Below are 20,986 nucleotides of genomic sequence, written 5' to 3' on the forward strand. Positions count from 1 at the left end.
GATTTTTTGATAACGTGAGCGTTTATAAATATTTATCCAATAACTTATTTATAGTTTACTATCTACTTTTTATTGTATAAAATTGTGAATTCAAGGATTGACTGCCCTGACGCTTTAAGTTTGTAGTCACTACATGTGCCTCTGAAACAAACCAGTTGAAACTTATTATTTCTCAACAGTAAGTTCGCATTCAATTCTATTATGGAGAGAGTACATAGGCTGGGCAATGAGTTTATAGATGTCGCTGATATTTTCAAAACCAAATTAGTTCAGCACTTTTTAGTTCATGTAAATAAAAAGTAGGTAATCATAATTTAGTCGTAATATGCTTAATAATTCATAATATCTTTAAAATATCTATATATGTATATTAAACGTATATAAGTTGTTTTAAATTTATTTTATTAGTATCTATTTATATAAATAAAAAATGTAAATTTGTTCAAAATCTTAAATATCAGAAAGTTCTTCATCGATTGCTTTCAAATTTTAACACAACGTTACATGCGAATACGCGTGTGTTTTTTATTATAAAGATGTCACCTGTGACAGGAAAAACAGCCAGCCATCTTTTGTACGTAAAAGCAACACGAGCTGTTGTTTATCTATCTGCACAGACAGACTGGGCCAAAGCAACGCTTGGCGGGGTACAGCTAGTAATAAACATGCATACTTAGAAATACTTATTTTTTTAATTCGAGAAAAAGAGACATTAATCCTGAAAACTCCCTTGATTTTTGTTTATTTAATAAAATTTAAACCTGTTGAATTCCAAATGTACCAAATACTGCCTTATTTTATGACAAAAAAATTAGGGTAATTTTCTGTATCGGTCTATTGCTTCAGTGAGTTTGACAATATTGTTAAATGATGGTTATTAACAAAACGCAGAACTCAAACGAACAAATACAAGTCCAATATTCCTGTCGTGCTATAATACAAATCTATGAATAATTCTACGCTTAAATAAGTACCGTGAGAGATTTACATGGATAATAATTAATTAGTTGTAAAACTCAGTATTTTGAAAATTATAATATGGTAGACAATGTAATATTTAATGAGTAATTGAAAATAAAATAATAAATGAAACTGTGTTTTTAATACCAGATTTACTGATCATCGCATTAATTTATGCATTAAATGTGACTAATGATGGGGGATTAATAGAGGAAAACATTTAAATTAATTCCAACGAATTCGTAACTACTATTGTTAGAACATAAATACAGTACTAGATTCACGCGCAATGACGGGTTAATAGTTCTGAAATTTAATAATAAATACGGACAGAGAACGTTTAAATACAACATACCGAAGATATTTAATTTATTACCTGACACTATAAAGCAATGTAAGTCTATGAATAGGGTAAAATATACGGTGAAAAATTGGCTATCGGAAAAAAATATTTATTTTAATATGTATGAAAAATTGTATGAAAAAATTGTTGATTTTGAAGATATAAGATGTAAATTATAACTTATAAAAATGTATATGTAACTAAACTTTAAGCACCTGTTGACAGGCCAATTCAATTGGCTTAGCAGGACTTGTTTGTTGATATGTATTAACTATTTATTCAATAAAAAAAAATAAAAAAAAATCTTTTTTACCGATATCCATGGATGTAAGTTATTTATGATAAAGATTAATTAAATATAATATGATAACATTACAATATCGGTTCGACAGGCGTAACTACCGATGATTTTATACTGATTTACCGAGCACGGTTGATTGCCGTACCGATATTGATAATGCAATAAATAAGATATCAATATAAGCTGGCAACATTGGCGCATCTGTTACGTAAAATTTTTGAAATTAAATTTAATGCACATTGACAGTCCGCATGCAAAAGCGAGTTAATGAGTGAATGAGGTCTTTAGTCATAACTAACAACTTTTGTTTCTTCAAGCTGGAAATGAATCATGAAATGATCGCGTCTTAGATGAATTGATTGAATCTATGAATCGTGTATATGAATTCTTTCAATTCTAAGAGCTTCGTTAATTCACCTCCATTCATTAATAAGTCAGTTATTTTGCATATCGAACGAAATTCTTCAAAAAGTTGTATATATTGACAGAATCATATTATGACCGTGCTTGCAAATATCGCTAATTGACCATAGACGACATGATGAAATGAATCAATTGATCGCGTCTTAGATGAATTGATCGAATCTATGAATCGTTTATATGAATTTTTTCAATTCTAAGAGCTTCGTTAATTCACCTCCATTTATTAATAAGTCAGTTATTTTGCATATCGAACGAAATTCTTCAAAAAGTTGTGTATGTTGACAGAATCATATTATGACCGTGCTTGCAAATATCGCTAATTGACCATAGACGACATGATGAAATGAATCAATTGATCGCGTCTTAGATGAATTGATCGAATCTATGAATCGTTTATATGAATTTTTTCAATTCTAAGAGCTTCGTTAATTCACCTCCATTTATTAATAAGTCAGTTATTTTGCATATCGAACGAAATTCTTCAAAAAGTTGTGTATGTTGACAGAATCATATTATGACCGTGCTTGCAAATATCGCTAATTGACCATAGACGACATGTTTTGACAATATCGTATTGACATAGGATTTTTTCGTTCTACTGTGCTAGATTCTCTGATCGGAACACGAGCAAATGAATGTGTTTCGCCGCAGCAATCGGCGTATATACACAGACGTTGACTTTCTTATATGTTTCCCGATTTCCTTATATTTGCTGACGCGTTGAGAACCTTTTGAATTGTTTGTTTGCGATTTCCAGGTGGCTTCTAGATACTGTACTACGTGTTCAATAGTCCAAATCAACAAAGAGTCATCTTATTCAATCTATTTCATTACACATTCATCAGATTTGCATACCTACTATAGACTTTATACTCTACAATCAAAATAATATATACAAAATAACAATTCACCTACGATAACAGTCAACAGACCGGTTTTATTTACATAATAATAAAGCGGTCCAAAGCTTTACCTAAAATGACTCAATTGGCAATTGAGACAATAACAAAAATATTATTTGCACATTATGGATTACTTCTAGAAATATTTTTGTTATCAACAACCTGTTGTTAACAGTCAATAAAAAATGAGAACACCATGGATGTATTATACTTAGACGAGACATGAAGCGAAAAGATAGGTTTCATTTTTTACCTATAATTGTACTCCAACGCTCCAACTAAAATTATCCGGTTCTAATAATGGAAAAAGTTTCGACTAGATATTATTACGCCTCTAATTGTATAGCTAGCTTTATGGAATATATTGAGTAACACTTGGGCGAAACTGGGTGGCAAATACTAGTATAAAATAGATATAAAATAGATATAAAATAGAAATCTCTTTTCTGAAGCAGAATGAACGTTGAGTTCTTGCATCATGAAATTTGTGCGAATTTTAATTTGCATTATATAAGACAACGCATCCATTATCTGCCCGCAACGTCATATCCATCATGAGCCATGTTTGGTAACCAGATCTGAATAACCAGGTACTTCCCAACCTTCCTGTTTACCATTTCTTTCCTGCCGTCAGCCTACCAACAGACCACAATTGAGGTCATAGTCTCATATATATAAACGATAGGGCAAAAAGTTGTTAAATAGTTAAAAAACAATGAAATGTTCGATTGGACATTGCTTTAGATTATTCACTTTCTTGATAACATATTTTACATAGGAAATATAAAATCGGACATTGCTTTAGGTTATTCACCTTCTTGATATTATATTTTACATGGGAAATGTACGATCGAACATTGCTTTAGATTATTCACCTTCATGATATTACATTTTAGATAGAAAATGTACGATCAGGTACTTTCATCCATTTGCTACGGAATAATCGCCTTGGGAGGAACATACAATAACCATGTGAAACCTCTAGAAATTATTCAGAAGTCTATCATTAAGATAATGCACCAGAAGACCAAGACATATCCCACCGATCAATTGTTTAAGGAAACTGACATTATGGAACTAAGGCGGATCTACTGTGTCCAATGTCTTAAATTTATATACACTCGTCGTTATAATTTCTGTAATAATCCAAATCGTTCTAGCCAGAGACACAACATATGCGTGTATACAGTGCCTCACTGCAAAAATAGGCTAGCCCAAAGACACATTAACTATATAGGCCCAAAATTGTTTAATTCCTTGCCGAGTTCCATCAAGATGTGCCAAAACATAAACTCGTATAAAATGATTGTCAAAAGCTGGGTAAAAAAATATCTGGAAGTGAGAGAATTTTTTCTATAAATTATACTACGAATATGATACCTATATATGATTATATGTTACCATCAAAATTTAAAAAAAAAGTTTAACTTCTTTTAAACTGTTTTTTTATTAAATACGCAAAAACTCCAGTAAAATGATATTAAACTAACTATATGTACTATATATATTTTTTTTCTTTATTCATATTTCTTTTTTAATTTAAACCATAGATAATGTAACCACCACTGTTTTGAATACATAGCTTATAATGCACACGCACAGGCTTCGCATTTGTGGTTTTTTTTTGTTACTGCCTTATATTTTGTATAATTATATATGTACCTGTATGTATCAAAAAAATTGCCAATAAAAAAAAAGACATTGCTTTAGATTATTAGATTATTCACCTTCTTGATAACATAATTTACATAGGAAATGTACGATTCGACATAAGAAATGTCCTATTTGTATCTCACTGGATCCAGACGGTTGGGAGCAGTGGGACGCTTGTGCGGTTTCGTTTTATTATGTTTATTTTATTCCCATCGTAAATTTAAATTTCGGGCAAAGCCGGGTTGTAACAATCTAGTAAATTTGTCAAAAACCTTGGTTTATGATATCCACGTTCTTGAACTATTTTAAATAATGTTTAAAGAGGTTTGCATATCATGGCTTCATATTAATTATGCAAATAGATTCAAATCAAATTGAATATTTAACAGGTGCTAAAATTAACACCGCTAAAAAAACCTGTTTACAACTCACTTCGTATAGTATTTCATGCAATCTAAAACACTATACGATACTATACGGTACGATTGTACCACCCCAGCCAGGAGCACTCCTATCCTGGTGAGACCTGTACACCAGGAGCATTATTTTGTTAGGACTTGGAACACGTGCTTGGAGAATGGGAAGGAGGTTGGAGTTGAATCGACCGGTATACAGGCAACCTAATAGGAAAATATTGGAGTTTAGAATGAGCAGGAATAAAGGATTTTGATGAAAAGTAAATATTTTTATAGATGTTTTATAATTTATAGTATATTTAGCACTACACTATATGTAGGTATATTATAAAATAATTCGAAAAGTTTTTAATGTAGGTAAAAACATATATTTTCAAGAAAATGAGGATGAAACTCACGAAAATGTTAAAATAATTTTTTTCTAACAAGTTTTATATATATTTTTTTAATGTGAATATCGCACAAGAGTCCCAACTGCTTCCAACCGTTTGGAGCCAGTGAGATCATGGAATCCTCAATTGTTGAGAGGCTGAACGCAGTGGGGAGGGAAAGGAAATGAGAAACAGAAAGGTAAGTACATGGCAATTCAGATCTGGTCACCAAACACGGCTAAAGCCATTTCAAGCAAAGTTTTAATTCTTGTGTGTGGTCAAAGGGCGATACTGAGAGTATCTTCCACTCTGAAATGTGCCGCAAATATAGGTAGGTACTATGGTACCACAAATAGGTAACACAAATTAATTCGATAAAATTTACTTGCGCACGCCGGTATTTAAGGCGAAGCTTGATGCCAAATCAATATTTTGATAAATCTTTATAACGAATTGGTGTACATTATGAATACCAAAAAATACAAATAAAAATATAAATTACTCAATAAAAAATATAAATGCAAACTGCTAAAAAAACTATTTTTTCAAAATAAATGTATGAACGCATAAAGAAAACAACTTTAAAAAATACAGTTTTATAGGTAAGATTATCTGTGACAGTTTCATTTGATTACATTTTTTGCTTTCTTATAAAATTATTTACAAAATAAATAAAAAACAGTTTTTTGCTTGAAGTCGAACGTTTTTAGACTCCGTTTGTCAAGCGATTTTAACGCCTATTACCTACGATATAAGCAATATTGTAGCTTCCTTTTAAGCCAGCGAACTCAACGAATCTTGCCACTCAACTACGGAAACCGTCATATAAAACTATATATTAGGCATATTATACAACTACATTTTTCTACGAATATTATAAAATTAAAATGCTAATTAAAAAAAATAAAAAAAAATAAATAAAAAAAAAAATAAATAAAAAAATGCTAATAAATGCTAATGCTTATAAATCAAAATGCTTATTATTTCGGCTACTGGCATTATACCTAGCTCTCTAATTAAAAATTTAGGCGTATTAGATCTATCAAAAAAATTATATATAAAGATGCAAAAGTCGGTCATTTTGAATACATGTAGGATAACAAAAGATTTTTTAAATATTTATGTTGAGGGATCAGTAGGATTTATAGGCCCTGTTAGAAGTTCTACCGAGCCGAACCCTCTGATATGAAAATATCTGGAGTCGGTGAATTATTTTCCCATTTGATCTCTGGTGATTTGACATGTTGTTCTTGTATTGTTTTGTATTTATTTTGCTTATATAATGCACTTACATAATGTTGATTGACTAGATGATCATTTGTGGAAAAGTGAGTGGAAGGGTTAAGTTTTTCCTTTGGGGAAGATTTAACCCGGACAACTAAATCGGAAGTTTAAAAAAAAAAAGTCGAAATAAAATGGTAGAGGAAGTCAGGTACGCCCGAGTAAGACGTGGTATGACCAAGTGAATGGAATACTTGAATAGAGTAATAAATAAATAAATTGAATTTGGAGGCCACCTCTGAGCTGGAAGCCCCACAATACTTGATAAACCTACTTGATTTTGTGCGAAGGAGGGCAGTCCGTCTGATCGACAATTCGGTTCCATGATAACTCAACACAGTGATAATTCAACACACTTTTAAAAAGTGATATAAAGTCGTTAGAAACGATTTTTTTTAACCTAACCTAACCTAACCTACATAACCCAGTTAAAAAAAATTGTTTCATCACTTTCCATGACTTTATATAACTTTTTAAAGATGTGATGAATTATCATTGTGATGATTTATCCGGTTACCTGACAATTCATTGTTAACAGACTGATTTCTAACTAATGCACAAAATCGATTTATAAAAATAAAAATGCAAATCTTAAATATCCGAATAATCACAACGTTACACTCGAATATGCCTGTACGTTTTTTACCTATATTATATAGATGTCACCTGTGACAGGTAAAAATGTGCTTTATTGGAAAATAGCGCTATTTGTTGGACGTAAAAGCAACACGTTGGGTTTGTTTCTCTATCTGCACAGACAGACTGTGCCACAGCAACGCGTTGTAAGGGTACAGCTAGTAATTAATAAAAGTCAAGAAATCGTCCTGAAAACTTACTTAGTATTTTAACCCAAGCAAACTAAATCACTGCGAATTATTATAACAACACGATACAATCTATCAAACTTGTTTTTATTACCAAAATATTATTGTAATACACTCTCAAAAGCGTAAACAATAAACAAATAAATGTTTTTTTTGTAATTCTACAAAAAAATACTTTTCCGAGTGTTTTTCAGAAAGCTCTCAATACACTTCGCTTCAGTTCGTATCGAAACTTAAATGTTTACACTCGAGAAGTTCAAAATAACACAATCCCAAATAATAATAGACTCGCGAAAAATTAAGTTGAAATTGACGTCCGCTACGCGACGCGGTCGCCGATAAACTGAATCGAAATTTACTATTCGCAGAATAAAGGCAAGTGAATTTTATTCTACTCGGGCGAGTAGGTACTTGGGACGCCTTCGCGGGCTGTTATTCGAGTGCAGTTCGAAGTTTGAATGCACCGAGGATTGGTGGAAAAAAAATTGCAGCGTAGGGTGACCAATTTTTTTAAAACCTTAATGGTGCTGACACATTACGCTATACGCTTCAAAGCGTTTTTTGAGCGTGCATGCAGAGAAATCATATTTTGACCTCGCCATAAATGAACAGGCCAATTAACAAAATATCAATTTATTAATAAAACGTCAATTTAAGAATGTTTTTGTCTTGATACTATATCATGACGATATAAAGAATTTTCGGTTTAGTTAAAAAATATTCAGATTTTCATGAACACGTGTCCGATAATCATTATTATACCTACATATATTACCAAAAATTCATCAGTGTAGAATAAATTAAAAGAGAGAGTGTAGAGTGTAGAATTAATTAAAAGTTTTGTGTAGGATTTAGATTGGTTGTTGATTATCTGCATTCGAAAAATGAAAGAATAATAATTTATAAATTTTTGTTTTCCGTATCGAATGTCCACAGAAATTAAATATTTCTGATACGATTTTATCAGCCTAGCTACGAGAACTCCTGTCCCGGGGCGATAGAAACACCATAGGGCACAGTTTTTTGATTCCGCACCTGCTCTGAGGATGGATGGGATGCAGGTTGGATTTCAATTTTGATGTAAATGTTAAATGCCTAGAGCCTGTGAGACAAAAATCAAAGTCGGAAAATCTCTACCCCTTTTTTTCCCTACTCATATTCCATTTATTTTCTTCATCCTGTTAATTTTTCTCCGTTATATCTCTTTTTCCTTTTCCTCTTATTTATCTTTCTTCCCTATCTCCTTCCCTTCCAAACTAACTAAAGCCTCGCAGCTTGCCCCTAAAACGGGGATGTCATAGTCTTACCGACTCCAGACGGTTGGGATCAGTTGGGAGTGTTTAATGATTGCGTAGCCTAGTCTTCATAATGGGTAGTCTGATGCTCTCATAGTCAGTGTTATTTGGACAATTTCCAAGTATATTTGTTTTCTTTGCTCTATATAACGCAACACGCAGCGAAATAAACACAGTTTTTTTTTATCTTGTAAGTGTTATTACTAGAGAATGATAAACGTAGCGTTTTTTTCTGTTGTTTTTTTAATCGTAAACACCACAAAAATGCCAAATGACTTCGAAGACACCCACAAACATCAGACGGGTGTCTGACAAGAGACGTTTTTCTATTTGATTCTCTCTGACCAGCTCAGGTACGGGGGCTCCATCGAAGCTAGAGTAAAGTTGGCCTCTCAGAAGCTGGGCGTACTGTACAGGGCCCGCAGATACTTTAATAGTACACAACTGCTCACCCTGTACAAATCGCAAGTGCGCCCTACTGTCGAATTTGGCAGCCATCTCTGGTCTGGAACCCCAAAATACCTGAAAAAAACCCTTGACTCTGTGCAGAAACGGGCGGTCCGTTTGATAGATTCCCCAATCTTAACAAACGGACTGCAATCTTTAGAGCACAGGCGTCAGGTAGGTATGCTGTCCTTGTTCTATCGGTATTACAATGGAAGATGCTCTGAAGAACTAGCGTCATTGATCCCTTCGGCACCGGTGCGTAGTCGGGATACACGCCAAACGCGCGCCCAACATTTGTACACAGTTGACACTTGTCACATGAGAACGGGTCGCTTCTACGATTCGTTCTTAAGTTCAACAGCTCGGCTGTGGAACGAACTGCCGGCCTCTGTGTTTCCTCCCTCCTACAACATGGGACTCTTCAAGACCCATGTTCACTCCTTCCTCTCCACAAAAAGACCCTCCACACAGCATCCCCAAAGATGACATAGGCCCTGAGGGAAATTATTTTCTTCAGGGCCTCCTGTGTGGAGTAAATATAAAAAAAAAAAAAAAAACAAAGACGGAGATTTAAGCCCAATATATAGTCATCTTTTAATGTAATACCACCGCCCACTAGTTGCCTGGAGCCAGTGGATCTATCTATTTATGGTAAGCAGTAGATACACATGCTTGTAACTAGATCAAAAGCATGCCAGTAGCGGTCTACAGCGTGCCAGTGATACATGTCGCTGCTAGTCACTCTCATGCTAGTAGGCGCACACTAGGCCGTATGATCAATTCAAGACGCCAAAAATATTTTTATATGATATTGTGATCAGAAATGCTTATGAGGCGAATACCAGAGAAAATCTTTTAGTTAAATACATAATTGAGGTTAGTTGGGGTCGGGTGCGGATAATATTCTAATATTTATAAAAATATAGAAACATATAATTAATATAAAATTATTTCTCTATTATGTTTTAGTGAGATAGGAAAGTATATCAAATAATTATAATATTTTTTAGTATGTTATTATTTTCTCTTAATATTCATTTGCATTAGAGCCGGGTCGCTAAGACTACCTGCAAAGAATGCACTCGAATTAAAAAAGGAGGAAAAGCGGGTTTTATATTACCAACAAGATATTTTATTTTAGTGAGAAAATGTAGTGGAACTCGGTGGAACTTTTTAAAAAACATATTTTATGCATGTTACGTTGAAAATAATTGCAGATTTAAATAAATTTCTGATGCTTTAATAAGCATGTTGAAAACTTTCTGATTTTAAAATGGGAAAAATCGAACATGCGTAGCCACCCCGGCAATAAATCAGGTGCAATTTTAGCAATGTTGGCAGCGCGAAAAACAAACTTTGAGCGCTTGTGCAGACTATTGGGATGCGTTCACAAATTAAATTCTTGCGGCTTATTTTGAACCGGTTTATAACATAGGTTTTAAAGGTATTCATGATTGGTTTGAAGACAATGCTTTTATCTTTTTTGGAGCCGTAATTTCCTTTGACCGTCCTTATGTGTCGAGTTGGATTTGTCGTATGCTAGTGGCATGCGATAAGTTGAGGGAGTGGTGGGGGACGCGCATCATGTCTGAACGCGTTGCCATCATTGCTAGAGTTAACAAGTGTGTGCTCTGTTTTGTTATTTTCGCGATCCAAATGATCATCTCAGCCAGCTACGCGCATGAAACTAGAGATGTACATAACTAGCTAGCATGCCTGTATCTAGTGGGTTGTTGACCTGCAAGTACGCGAGCAGTTAGCATGCCAGCTACTCGCCAAAGGCATTATTTTTCATTGAAAGGTGAGAGCAGAAAATGTGGTAGAGAAATATTGGAAGGCAAGTAACCTGTTTTTCAAAGCCATTTAAAGCAACTTTTCGTTTCTGAATACAGAATGGTGGTATTTCACCAAAGCAATTCTGAGATTATCTTCTCAGAAAAGAGAAGCACATACATATTAAATTATTTTATACGATAGCCTTGGTAACATAATGACTACGCATTTGACCATGAGTTGAGAAACTACGAAATTAATTCCCATGACCGCACATAAATAATAATAAAATAATAAATTTCGTTAACATAAGGTAGCGCTTCCAGTAACTGCTTTGTGATAAGATCGAAAGACTTTAAAAAAAAATAATTACAGCAATCGTATCCCGAAAACCAACATCAAGCTACTTTACAATCAAGACATCTACAATCACAGTAATCGGAATAACAATAAAATCCGCATTCCTCTAACATACACTACGAAATATGGAATAAAATGTCTTAACTATATTGCCTACACACTCTATAACTCTCTTCATATACGAGTATGTATAAAAACAGCCAGCATAATCCAAAAATTCAAAGTAACGCCTTAAATAATATATTTTTTAAACATATAAAAACGAAAATACGTAATTCTAGACGTGTTGTAAATTGTTTTGTTTCTTTCTCTCTCCTGTTTTTGTAATTGACCATAATCTATTTTTACCAATGTTTTAGTGAGTACCTTTTTCTAAATTCCTATCTTGTTTATGTGTATATCCATGTCTGTTTCTTTTTATGATTTTTCTTGTTTGTTCTCCTTAATCTACCTTTTTCTATTTGTGTACTGTTTTGTATGTGAAATAAGAAAGTAAAGTTGCACATATTTACTCCCATATACGTAAGTTCTTCTCGTCCTACAGTGAGTTTTGTAATTCATCGGGATTGCTCTAGCAAGAAAAAAAAACATGAAAATTTGAAATTGATAGTCGATAGCTCAGCGAAGACTGACAAAATATCAAAAATATTTATAAAGTCCCCAGGAATTAAAAATACCATATCTCATAAGAAGGATTAATGTAAAACGCGTAATCGAAAGAATACAATACTTTTCAGTACGGACGAATTTTACGTACTGGGTTCATCCATATATTAAAGTATGACTCAACCGGAATACACGGTACATACAAGCAGGTGCTTTTAAACCATTACCACGTTTACCACGCCATTCAAATTCCAACTGCCTAAGAGCAAGGCGAAATTAGTGCATTTTGAGCGATACGAATATCAGCGACTATGGGACTTTTTGTTCCAAGAAATAGTTCAAACGAAATACTACTGGTGCTAAAGCGGTTGACGAGCAAACCTTGGGTTTTTACTGGGTGACCGTGTGCGCAGCAATTGAGATTTTTAACAACGAATTTGTAGTACTGTTATTGTTTTTAAAATTAGTTAATTATTTAAGAAGTTACTTTTACATTAAAAAATAACATTTATTTTTGGCATAATTTAATGTGTGTTCAAGCTGTAGACCTTTTAATAAACAAATCAAATATTCTATGTTGATATATTACTTTGGCAATGAGTTTTATAAATGTAGAAGGTACTTACAGAGGTGGAGGAACATTCACTTGTTGGGATGCTAATTTCACAATAGTTTTCGTTTAGCTAATTTTATTTATTGCGATGCGTTTGTGATCATTTTCGGATTGCTATGCGATGCGTTATAGGTAATAATGTTCACTTCGCGTCACGGCTGTTGGATTTAGACTGAACCCCGGACACAGGGGAGAAATATGAAGGAGAGGAAAACGGGGTTCTGGAACAAAATTTATTGCCAGTAAAATAATTCTCTATGAATCAACAATTATCCATTATTGGCGTAAACAATGAGTAAAATCCTAAATTGTAATACCTTATTATTCAAGACAATATAAGCGATTCTTAAACGAATATTTTTAAAACAGAAAAATCAGAAAAAGATATGAAAAATTCATAAAAAATCATATGTGACCTATCGTTTTCTGTTTCAAATATTCGTTTAAGAATCGCTAATATTATCTTCAATAGTTAAAAAATGACAAGTTTTGTGTAAATTGTGATTCTCATATTCTTAAAGCTAGATTGCTAAACTCTGGTACATTGATTTGCTTAGACTCCTTTAAATCAGGGAAAAATAAATAACATCGAAAAAAACAAAAAAATTTCACGTACGAGGGATTTTTTTTCTCCGTCTTATCTCCAATTGAACTCCCAATATCACGAGCCGTCACTGCCTTAAAGAGGTGGGGAACTCGTGCTGGCAAAGATCGTGATATTGTAAGGCAGTTAAAGCTAACCTCCACAAGAGAGTGCACAAGAGGAAGAAGAATAACAAAGGGAACGAGATTCAATATTATCAAGTACAACAGCGGTTCGTACCCAACACTGCTCGGGATTCAGAATGAAATTGGTACCAGGCCCGGACGCGTACACTATGCATATTGCTGATAAATATCATAGGATGAGTCGTGTGTAACAAATAATTCATCTTAAGAGGAAGTTACTTATTGTAGGTAATAGGAATTAAAATCGCTTGAAAAACTGAGTCTAGAAACGTTCGATTTCAAGCCAATAAATGGTTTTTATTTATTTTGTAACTAATTTTATAAGAAAGCGAAAAAGTTAATCAAGTTAAACTGTAACAAAAAAACTTAGTTATAATACCGTATTTTTTTAAAATTGTTTCCTTTACGCGTTCATACATTTCTATTGAAAATATTATTTTTAGTAGTTTACATTTTTTTTTTTTTTTTAGTAATTTATTTTATTATTTGTATTCTACTGAAGCGAAGCAATAGTTTAACCTTCAATTTATCTAAAACATATTTTTTGGTATTCATAATGTACACCGATTCGTTATAAAGATTAATCAAAATAGTGATTTAGCTTTAAGCTTCGCCTTAATATTTTAAAGCATAATAAAATAATTAATTAATTAAGTCTGTGAAAGTAATTCTTTTAAACACAACTTTTTGTTTCATATTCAAAGATTGATAAAAATACTATAATACCTAATTGTTTATTACCGATCGGTATTGGAAATTTTACGGGTATTTTTGTTGATTTGTTGACGGAAACGGCAAAGATGGACAGATGCTTTCATGTGATCTTAGATTCAAGGTCTTACCATTTTTGTGCGAATTAGTACCGTTCCCAAAAATTATTTCTTCTCTAATGGCAACTATCTGCATGAAATCTTTATGTATGAAAATAATGATCAAATAAAGCAATTTTTTTCATTTGGGTAGCGATATATTTTCCGTGAAATAGATGCTGACCTTGAACGCGATGATATTTATACATAAAATAATATAAAACTTGTTACAAACATACTTTTCTAACAAAATTATATACAACGGAACAATCACAGACATAACACAATGACGTGCAATTAAATCAAGCTATCGAAAAAAAGCGAATACGCAAAATAGTTAACTATAAAAAGGGATATTGTATTATAACGCTCTGCCAGATTCATATTTCTGAACCAATTGGTAGATGTATTGTAGGAGCTACATTAAGGCGAAGATTAATGCTAAATCATTATTTTGATCAATCTTTATAATGAATTGGTACACCAATTTGTGAATACCAAAAATATGCTTTAGATAAATTTAAGGTTTTCCTTCCGTTTCGCTTGAGGAGAATACAAATAAAAAAACAAATTCAAACATTCAAAACATTCAAACATTCAAAACATTCAAACATTCAAAAATTCAAAACAAACTCAATAAAAAATATAAATGTAAACTACTAAAAATATATTTTTTATTATGTATGAACGAGTAAAGGAAACAACTAAAAAAAGTACAGTATTATAGCTAAGATTATCTGTGACAGTTTCACTTGATTAACTTTTTGGCTTTCTTTTAAAATTATTTACAAAATAAATAAAAACCAGTTTTGTGCTGGAAATGTAACGTTTCTAGACTCCGTTTGTCAAGCGATTTTAATGCCTATTACCTATAGTATAAGGTATAACAAGAATAAATACATTTTAAGCTTGTAGCTTCCTCTTAAGCATGAGAAAATTAATTAATTAATTCAAATACGCTGTTACATAAAACAAGAATAAATTACTTACGAATCCATTAAAGCTTACAAAATAACTTATTTACAAAAGGTATTATATGTAAATAAGTTATTTTGTAAACTTTAATGTACAAATTACTAAAATATGATTAATAAATAAAAATAAAAATGACATATCTCTATGAATATGAGGGGATCTCTATGAAAAAAAACATCGTCTCAAACTTCATGATCGATCAGAATCAGGTAATATTTAATTCTACAGAGAATTTTATAAACAGACAGACATTGTGAATTTCATATGGATAGATTTGGCACTTGCGAGATACAATTCCAGCCACTGTAATAAAATATGTTACGCGTAGAAATTTTGCCAGATTCACTATTGGCCACAATGTATCAGCAAAAAACTTGATTAATGAGGTGTAATTTTGGACACAGAGGTCGAATATGAACTGCAAAAAGTTGGCGCAATTGTCTTCTGAAATATTATTTTGCGTTGTAGTGGAGATAAAAAAGAAATCACCATCAGTATCAAAAGAAACAATTAAAATGTAATAATATGGATTAGCTACAGGTCGTTTACCTTCAAACCTTCAATTATGTAAGTTGCTCTTGGCGCCAGCACAGAGCAATGAAATAATTAATTTCAAAGAGTAATCAAAACGACATAAAAGTAATTCCAAGTTATAAAACTACATTCGGACAAAGAGACTACATATATTTTGCAACAAAACTCCAAAACATCCTTTCCCTAGATATAAAACGAACGGAAGACTACATACATGGCAAGAATTAAAGTCAAGCAGAAAGAAGTCAATGAAAAAACTTTAAAATGAGCAATGAAAACTACAGAGAAGTCGCACCTAATTAAATAACTTTAGTCCGCCTTAACACAAAACTTCCTTGTAAGGACAAGTAAGAAAAAAACATTGTTATACTCATCTACACCATAATATTTTGTACGTTCACATGTTTTATATACTAATAAAAAAACTTGAATATGGCAAATTCTTTAACAAGGTCAAATACCAAGATATTTAATTAGTGTCAAGTAGGTTCCGAAATGTGTAAAAGGACATTATTTCGACTCGATGGATTGACGAATCGAAATATTTATGCAAAGAAAAGGTTGTATGGCAAACTGAAATTTTTTTCAGGGGTATGTTGTGAGGCTGGAGGTAGTGGGGAGGGGAAAGTGATGGGGCAAAGGAAGGTGGGTGAGTGCAGGCTATTCAGATCTGGTCACCAAACACAGCTAAAGCCACTTCAAGCAACGTTTCAATTCCAAATGGTGGTCTACCAGGGCGATAATGAGTGCCTTACCCCTCGACCACGGAGGTCATCAATTAGTATTTTGTAAATAACCAACGTTTTAAATGAGGATTGAAATCATTTAATAAAATATTAATGAATCTTCACTAACATAAAGATCAGATTTTTTTATCGTTTTTACAAAAAATGTCAATTTTATAGTTAAATAATTTTCAAAGTTTGCATGTTTCAAACCCCACCAAAACGATCGAAATCTTTCGTGGTACGCGTGACGTCATACATACCTCGTTTTTGTCGGTCAATCCCACTCGGGTCGGCATGAAAACAAAAAACCCAACCTAAATATTTTGCAAGATTTCCAAAAAACGTGGATTCTTTTAGAATAATTTGCAAACCGCAGTAGTGACCCGTGTGCGAGTATACGAAGCATAATTTAGCACAAAATTGTCCGCATTCTTAATAAACGCGGCCGGTCAACCCGTTAAGTGGCGGTTTAAGTGTACCAATCACAGGGCGTTTGAGTGTTTTACGGCTTTAATCGTTTTTAAATCAAGATTTATCAATTCTACTTATAATTATATGGAATAAAACTAATATATTCAGAATCAGCGTTTGTTGATCTATATGACTATAGTATGTTTTTTTAGCCATAATATTTTCCACTCAAGTTCCTTATTTTAAAATACGTGTACGTTGCAATTTTTGTATAGTCTTTAACTTATGAAAGAATTTGGAATTAACGGTTTTTTGAAAAACTTGAATAATCATTAGTTCTGTACACAGGTCACCTGTACAATTTATTGAGCCAGTCATAAACTTGCAAATAAATAATTAAGCAGTCAAAATGATAAAATAAAGTGTATCAATTATTGTGACTATAATAGTGTTCGGACCTTCCCATCAATGTTGAAGTATTTATGTAGGGCGTTGTGCGAACTTCGTGTGGACAAAACGGGGATTGTCTCGCAAATTTCTTTAGTTATAACTAGCTGAAGTTCCCAGCGTTGATCGGGATTCACAAGAGAGTTTTTCATAAGAAGACTTAGATCATGGCCTTCCTCTTGTTTTGAAGGTCAAGTATACAAATTTTCATCAACCTCGGAATAAAACTGTATATTTGTATAGTCATAGACAATCAACTTTATCTAATAGAAGATAATTTGAATAATATTAATTATTTAAATAAGAAATTAGAAGTAAATTTCTGACCTCACATTTTATGTCAATTTAAAGAATTATCTATTTTGAAAGGTGATCCTGAGGCAATTCTAATATAATATATATTATAAAAAGAAACCCGTGTTTTCTTACCCACCTAATTTTCGTCACAACCATCCACTGCCACCCACCGGTGGTTATTGTGGTAGATAGCCCTTGGTGTCACATCGAAAATAAGAGAGTTTGGTAAGGGTGGCTGAGTGTAGGTGGGTGACAAAAAAGTGCTTTGTTCCCATTATTTCAGAATGGGTCCGCCGACTGTGTCGGTGAGTCTGGAAGGTTCTAGAAAGCTCATGAAGGTTCTCGAATGCTCTAAAAGGTGCTGGAAAGAGAAAGATCAAGAAGGTTCTATAAGGTTTCAAACTGAGTGGCGGAGTGTGTCGGTGAGACTAGAAGGTTTTAGAAAGCTTGAGAATGCTCTTGAAAGTTCTGGAAGGAGTCGCAGTGACGAGTGGAAAGGTACAGCTAGTATTTTATAAATACTTTCAGCTTTGCAAATCTCACAATTGTAAAATCCCTGAAATGATTTTTCACTGGTTTGGGCTAATAAAGTATAAACATCCACAACCCAGCAAATTGGGGTCGAAAATCTTTCAAATAATTGCAAACAATAGTATACCTACATGAATAAATATACATTATAATTAGATATTATTATTTATCCTTCAGATTTAGATAATTATTCGGTACAGAGAGTACAGTTCTATCCCGAATAACGAAGCTTATGAATGAGCAGGGACGTACAGTGACCAGTTTCATCATGAAGTAATTGGACAAATTTATGTTCTTGTACCCAAAACTTGATAAGGAATGAAGCACAACAATTTATTAGTCACTCGAATTTAAAAAAAAATCCTCTTCAACACCAAAACGACTATACCAAAGCTAGCACCAAAAAAGTAACCTGTAAATGAAAAATGGCTGCTTTTGACTTTTTAATTGTGCGAAAATGCACATCAGGGAATTGGAAAATAAAATCTCATTTGAAGATTAAATACACATTAGCATATAAATTGTCCATTAACCATTGGGTATCTACTTGTATTCTCATTCGTTGTGAACAGGCGTCTCTCTTGTTAACTAGGTCGCCCCGGGGGCGGGTTATTTCGCTGCGCCACTGAGTCTATTTGTCATTGCCATGGTAAATTAACGTGGTATTTAAACCGTTTAAGCCCTTTCTAAATACAATTAATTTCAGCCAAGTGACGATATTTTTGAAAATCCGTTACAAAACCGACATTCAGCGTTGAAATTATGCTCAATTTAAACATTTTTAGTCTTCTCCTGGGACCACCGGCCCAGGGGGAAGGTAGAACTTTCCGCAAACATTGTCGAAACGCTGCAATAAATTGGAAACCTAAATATGTAGCTTTAAATTTATTAGAACTGTTTATTGAGTGGGTGATATTTTCGACTACCTTTCGGAATCGACACGTTTCTTTATGGTTTTAGCTGCGTTTGGTATGTAACCAGATCGGATTAGACAGGTAATTTCCATGCCCATAGTTCCACTGGCTCCAGGCTTTAAGAACTCTCGAATCGTAGTCTTAAGAGGGAGGAGAAACTGCAAATTCGTCGAAGCGCTGCAATAACGCTGGAGCACAAATAGCTATTATCAGCCTTTTATTTTTAAGGGCTTTTTTCGTTTGATTTTATATTATTGACCTTAGAGATCTGACAGTTGGGGGCTCTTAGAATCATTTAATAGTAGTTTCATTTAAACAAAATAAGTCTTAACGTGAGAACCGATAGAGGGACATATCCGGTCCTTAAAACGGTTAGGGAAAGTGATGGGTGCCCTCGACTGGTTGTAGAGATCTAGTCCCCAAATACCGTTAAAGTATTTTTTTTCTTTTCTTTTATTATAGATTTTGACATATGTGGCGCAACTTGCGATTTTTTTTCATATGTAAAGCATTTAAGCATTAAAATGAATCATCAACATTAAAAAGTGTTTTTTTCAACTTTGAGGATTTAAAAAAAAAATCGCAAGTTGCGCCACAATATGAAGTATGTCAAAAAAATGCAAATAAATAGTTGTATTTCTGTGTGTAAGGATATAGTGGCCAACCTTATGATTCCAGAGATAACCTCATTTTTAATGTCAGTGCCATACAAATTTTTCTTTAAAAAATGATGACTGCTTCATTTGTACACGCAATTGCTTCATACGAAATTTTATATCATAGTAATGATCAGCAGAATCCATTTCTAGCCAAAAAAATACCCTTAAAAATTCAAGTCTCTATGTCTATGAAAGGCGATTTTCAGCCCACTGTGCGCCGGGCTGCTAAAATTAGCCCGCTACCGTCGGATTCGTAGCCGAAAATCATAACCAGTATCATGATCGTAATATACCATGTTTTATCTTAATACAGCATGCCTCTTCAAGACCCAATTTATCTTCCCCATAAAGGTAAATTGTTTAAATTTTTCTTTTTTATAATCCTATGATATAATAGTATTTCAACGCACACTTTAAGTGGAATAAAACAAAACCACGAAAAAAGGAGTAATATTATCATTATGCCTTAGTGCACAGTGTAAATAGTAGCTGCAGCCTTAAAAATCCCAAGCACGTGGCTCTCCGCAAAACCCCTTTTCTGTTTGAAGTGTTGGACAATTGATTTATTTCTGGCCCTTAAAAGGACCCCTTCCTGTTAATACTCGATGAAAAGTTGAAAAAAATACACACTTCAAACCGTAAAACACTTCAAAGAGAAAGGGGAGATACGAATACGAGTACCTATATAATAGTGATATGTTATAGACCAACTGAGAATTAGACATGGTATGTCAGGGGTGTAGTGAGATTTATTTCATATGTCATATTTTTCTGTGGAATCTCCAGGATATTTTTAGAATGCTTAAAATCATCCGGAAAAGTATAAAATTATATTTTATTTGCGAAGACATGCGGGCGTACGCTAGATGCCGAACGGTTCCGAGAAGATTCCCGAACTTAGCCGATTGTCGGTAGACAAGCGCAGTATTGGGATTGTTTCACGAAGTCTACAAATCATTGTAGTCACCACTTCAATGATTTGTAAGTGGTTTGTTTAGATTACAAGGTTGTTTATTTACGATAAGAATTACATAGTAGTCTTACTGGACTGACGTCCCTTATTGTCTAGGATCTAAGTTATTGTGAGGAGAACGCTTCGAATACTGCGCTTGTCTACCTACAATTGGCTAGGTTCGGAAATCTTTTCGGAATCATTTGGAACCTACCGTGAGCGCGTATCGCTTGCCGAACACTAGTACCATCTGGAGAAAATTGCTAAAACTAACTTTACCGACACAACAATAAATAATCCATATTTTGATGGCCTTTAATCAAGATTTGGATGGGCTGCTTAGTACAAATCCTCTTAAAGAAACCGATCTCTAGAATGTTTAAAAGACCAATTTTTTTTATTAGCTCCACATAGGAGGCCCAGAAGAAAATA

The 20,986-nt window shown here is 33.2% G+C and overlaps 1 protein-coding gene across 2 annotated transcripts in view; it reads right to left on the reverse strand.

The window, feature by feature from the left end:
* LOC149416797 (uncharacterized) overlaps positions 1-20,986 on the reverse strand; it is a 542,858-nt gene that overhangs the window by 234,642 nt on the left and 287,230 nt on the right. Inside the window, exon 1 of one of the 2 annotated variants that reach the window (XM_089640967.1) lies at positions 7,487-7,799. The exons of the other annotated variant lie outside the window; for it this stretch is intronic. The gene's annotated coding sequence lies outside the window, so the exon portion shown is untranslated. Of the gene's footprint in view, positions 1-7,486; positions 7,800-20,986 lie in introns of those variants that run through there. 2 annotated transcript variants of the gene reach the window in all.

Source organism: Hesperophylax consimilis, chromosome 16 (genome assembly GCF_061612785.1).
Source record: "Hesperophylax consimilis isolate HC1 chromosome 16, BYU_Hcon_1.0, whole genome shotgun sequence".
Lineage (NCBI taxonomy): Eukaryota > Metazoa > Arthropoda > Insecta > Trichoptera > Limnephilidae > Hesperophylax > Hesperophylax consimilis.